Source organism: Castanea sativa, chromosome 2, assembly GCF_040712315.1.
Source record: "Castanea sativa cultivar Marrone di Chiusa Pesio chromosome 2, ASM4071231v1".
Lineage (NCBI taxonomy): Eukaryota > Viridiplantae > Streptophyta > Magnoliopsida > Fagales > Fagaceae > Castanea > Castanea sativa.
The window spans coordinates 26,008,232-26,013,889 of NC_134014.1; positions in this window are offsets into that span (position 1 = coordinate 26,008,232).

Consider the following 5,658-nt stretch of genomic DNA (forward strand, 5'->3'; position numbering starts at 1 on the left):
ATATTAATTTCACTTTTTTGCACCCATTAAATTTTAAGCTAAAGTGTTTGTATTACCTCAGCCGCACCATTTATTGTTTTGACGATAAGGCTTTAGGGAAGACTTGATGTTTTTCTGTTTGTTTTCCGTCGATTGATTGCATTTTGTGGATGGACTTCCACTCGTCATATGATTTATATTCTCATTGGGAGAATTTGTATCATTTGCTCGTCTTATGATTTATATTCTCATTGGGAGAACTTGTATCATTTGGCCCATCGAATGATTTATATTCTCATTGGGAGAATTTGTATCATCTTGCTCATCGTATGATATATACTCCCGCTTGGGGAATTTGTATCATTTTGCTCGTCGTATGATTTATATTCCCGCTTGGGGAATTTGTATCATTTTGCTCGTCGTTTGATTTATATTCTCACTTAGGGAATTTGTATCATTTGTTGCTGGAAAGATTCCTTGACGCTATGTCGTTTTGGACCTTCTTGAGGCCATGTTGATATCTGCATTAAGTAGCACTTGCACTTGCATTTGCCAAAATTTGGTTAAACAAGAATTTTAGAACAATTCATACATGAATAATAAGTTACCAATGGCCTAGGTGAGCCTTTTTCTTATTTTCTTATAATCCTAGAGTTTTACCTCTTTTGTGATCTTGATCTTTTTATTGTTGGGATTTTCTTGACAAACTCTTCTCTTTCCAAGACGACTAGATCTTCTCTTTCCAAGATGATGAGCTCTTCTTTTTTCAAAATTTTTTAAGTTTAACATGATACTTCATGTTTAAGGCCTAAATCTCTTTTTCTTCAATTTTTTGAAGGCGTAAAAACTAAACCACGTTGTTGCCCCCATTCAAACATGAAAAGTGTAATTCTCGTTTGTTGACGACTAGAGGAATGCTCTATCATGATTGGTACCTTTTTTTTGGGAGTGCTTTTGACAACCATGGTCATTGCTGTTTGTAATAGCAATCATCTCCTTAATTGTACGCTTAAGTCACTTCAATAGTGCTAGCTGTATGACAATGTACAAATATGCAATTGCATGCTATACAATTATGGATGTCGTTTGACGAAGTGCATTTTATATGAATCATAAATAAGTATTCTATGATATATAAAAATTGAAGTTATTTGACTATATGCTTCTTTAAATTGGTCTTTGTTAGTTGCTTGCACCGTATATAATTTTTAAAGCAATTTAAAAAGATTTTGGTGAGTTGACGGAGATAGCGGAAATTTATTGAGACTTAAACTCATGACCATATTTTGAACACGATCATCTAGCATTTTAAGTTTAGGAGGCTTGATAGAACTTCTTAGATTCATGATGATGAAACATATGCTACTAATATAATATATAGCCATATTAATTGTGATAATTGTAATAATTTTATAGCAATAACGTCAACATGTTCTATATATACATATTTGTAGATAATCGCAAGCTTGATTTGCACTTAGTTATAATAAGCTAATATATGGCATGACTAATTAAAAAGAAAGAAAGAAAGAAATGAATTACCTCAACAAAAGACCTTAAATCATGATACTATTGTGTACGTACCTCGATCTTTTCATTGTTGTAGTCTTCTTGACAAGCCCTCCTCTTTTAAGATCTCTTTTGTTAAGCTTAACATGCTATTTCATGTTTGAGGCTTAGAACCCTTTTACTTCATTCTTTTGAAGGTGCAAGTACTAGGACACTTTGTTTGTTCAAGGTTATATTTCCTTCCTTTAGGGACGAAGGTTATGCCAGGTGTTTATATTATTACATGCCTAATTGGTTATGCATATACTACAATTTAAAGAGAGTACTTATGCTTGACATGTGATCTATCATCATACTTTCACGTTCAATAAATATTCAATCTAATGTTTTAATATCATGTCTCTTACATGTCATTGTGTGAGCCATTATGTAATAGACATATAGCATAACGATATAGCATAATTTTTTTTTTTAAAGAAAGAAATATTCATGTCTCTTACATGTCATTGTGTGAGCCATTATGTAATAGACATATAGCATAACGATATAGTATAATTTTTTTTTAAAGAAAGAAATATTCATGATGCTATGGAAAGAGTCTAGGTTTTTCCATGATTTTTGGCCTTGGTAAATTACCTTATAGCACTGTCAACAATTCTATGTAGATAGAGGTGTGGTGGTATGATGCTATCATGTCACATACCTCTAATCTTATTTTTAGCAAGCTCTTCTTGATGAGTTCTCATTCTTAATCCTGTGGACTTGACAGTATATGTACAGTTGAGAGTCTAGTTACTCTAGTCTAGTTGTTGTACTACATTACTATTTTTGTGCAGAGTGTTAGACTAGGAGCAACGATATCAATAAAGAAATTCAAAAATAATATTAACCACAAATGTATAAAATTTTCTCTAACTTAAGGGCGATATATGTTGATGCGTCTATGACATAGCATAATATCCCTTAGAGTGTTTACATAACACAAATATATTTTTGAATTCCTTCTCAAAATTAAAGCCGCTGATATCATTTAGAAAGGTTTGGAATAGTGGGCCATGATTATTATTTGTAAATTCATAATCAATCATATGCTTATGGGATTTCTTCTAAAGAGATCTATTTTTTGACGTTGAGATATGTTTTTTTTTTTTTTTTTACGAACTATAACATATGAGATTTTTTCTTTTTGACAAACTATAACATATGAGATATTGATCAAAAGAAAACAATGTTTTGCACATGTAATTAATTAGTTGTGCTTGTTCATATGCTAAAATCCAAATTTATGCATGTCGTGCTCCATTTTAAATGAGCAATTAAGGACTTCAAGCTCAAAAATATCGGGTTTCATGCTTTTAAGTACCCAAAATTGGGATATTTAAACTTTGGAAAGTCAAAAAGCAGCTTCTCTTATTATTAAGCCTATTACACAAATATAAAATTGACGATTTTTCTTGAAACTTTCCTTTTAAGTTTCTAGGATTTTAATGGAATAATAAGAGGGACTAACTTAAAATCATTTAAGATTGATAGTAAAAAACAGGCCTATTCCCACACAAATAAATTACACTCGGTAAAGTGTTTAAAAGGCTTTGAATCCCAATGCGTTAGCCTATTCCTTTACAGATGTGAACCATGTGGAGTTCTTGTGTGAGATAAATAAAATGCATTATTTGAGTTATGGCATAAGAGTAAAACTGACTTGTGATTTGCATAGGATTAGCCATGTGAACAATGGTTTAAGTCTAGACTAAAAATCATTTGAACTTCTAGTGAGAGCTTAATTGTGTTTTATGTGGCTATTAGGATTGGGACAAATAAAATTGGGTAAATGGTCACGGTTTGCTACCCACCACCTTTGGCATAACAACATTTATGGGACATAAATTTTGATTTGATTCCATATGGGATACACATAATTCTTCTCCACAACAACAGTTATGGTAAATATTTCAAAAGAATTTGATTTGTTTTCTATTTTGTACCATTTTCATACTTGACTTCCTTAATAGGCACTCTCCTTAATTGGTACCATTCTTTATTAAGCAACTTTCTAGTATATTTCCAGAAATTACGTTGCCTAATGCAATAATGAGAATACAATTAAAATTATATACATGGCAAGTGGCTTTCCTCAATCGTTTTCTTCTTTTTATTTTTCTTAAATTTTGTAGACAATAAATTGTCTTTTAATGTGGCAAAGTCGGAATGATATTGTTTTTATGCCAAAAACTTGTATTTTCAAATGCAATTTGACCTCACCTCTTTAGTACCCAAAATTGGGGTCTTTAAGCTCGGTAGGACAACAGACAACCAGACTTATTCTAAATCTAAAGCCAGTGAAGAAAGCATTTCAATTTTGAAAATTTTTAGAGTGAGGCAATCCAATATTTTGAAAGTAGTTTAGCATGAAATAGAAAAGAAGCTGCATGCCTAAACAATCATATAAATACTATTGCAACTTGCAAATATTTGGAGAGCTAGAACGGGAAATGCATAAATCTGACCTTAAGACCCAAGAACTGGGTCATACCCTTAAGGTCTATTAAGGTCGCTTGAATTTTGTGGTCGTCTTTTGTTTAATCCATACCTCACAATGAGCCACCCACTTGATTCCCTCCACCTTTAGACCCAAGTGGATATTATGTTTCTCTGTTTTAGTGGCATGGACCTTAAATTTAAAGGCCAAAGGATTTAAGACATTGCGTCTTGGCTCTCACATCATCGTCTACTTGTTTGGTTGAAAAGTCATGCTTTGAAGACGAACGTGTCTTGGTGATGCCTCTTTATCTCCCCCATCTTAGCCCAATCGTAGATTAAATGAAATGAGCATGGGTAGAATGAAGAGATAATCACAAGGTATTATCTCGTGGGGTACTCTTAGATCGGTACTTTTGTATTCATGATTCTTCATTGAACTGAGTGAACCCTTTGTTGCAGGAAGAGCTAGATGACTAATCACGTCCCCACAGACGGCGCCAAACTGATGATGCCAAAATCGTCAGTTGGGTCACTCGTCCAATCCGAAGCTCTTGACGATCTTGTAGGACTTGCAAGATAAAGAGAGTTGAAAAGACCACCGGGTTGTGTCCAGTGGGAGAGCCTCCGATGCTTAAGTTAACAACAACCTGTATCTTTCATATATAGATGGTGTTTTGTAGTAGTTTTTGATGTACCTTAGCAAGTGAGGTAGATTGTATATTTTATAGGTGATTTAGGTAGCTGTTGGACATAAATGAGGTGATTATTACCCTAATTGTAACGTTTTTTGTCTTGATGAGAGTTTAAGACATTTGATGGTCATTGTTGAATGTGTTGAGCAGTTACTCATCTTTCTTTGATGGTGCACTAATGATGCAATGGTCGTTCATTAAGGTGGACGACCTTAATGATTTTTATGGTGGACGACTTTAATGATATTTATAGTCTCATCAGATACCTAGCCTATTGAATTTCCAATCTATGTCAATTAGTATTAAAGCTCGCTAGTATAATGATATGGCAAAATACAACACCAAAAGCAGCCACCTTTGTTGATGGTGATCATTGGGTGCACACCATCAAGGCGATGATTCAAGCTAACGATGAGAGAATGAACCATAGATTCCAAGAGATTCGCAACATGATCATTGATTTGGATTTTAATACAAAAGAAGATTGTGTTAACAATTAGGTTTACTGCCACAAAAATATAGTTCATGGCAACATATTGGTAAGCACAATTATTTTCATACTATTTGTAATGATTATAGATTTTATGAAAGAATTGCAAAATTTAATGGTTGTTATAAGAAAGGTTTTTTTGGTTGAATCGTTGATCTAGAGGAGTTAATATTCCTGAATAAATAAATGTTAAATTTTTTTTGTATAAACTTAGTTGGTAGAGTTTATACTAGTGTGAACAAACACAATTTCGTAGAATCTAACAAGGTAAAGACAAAAGTCCAAAAATAAAAAAGATGCTTGCGATAGAATTTTTTTTTCCTGAAATAAGACCAAATTTTGTCATACACAAAGCAAGATTATAGGTTGAAAAGTTCTGACTCAAGGAAATATATTGATGGATTTTGCTTTAAACCATCAAGAAGAGATACAACTTTGGGAATTAACAATGCAAAGCCAAGTAGTTTTGAAGAAAAGTTTGAAGTAGTTAAAAAAAATCTAGTCTTA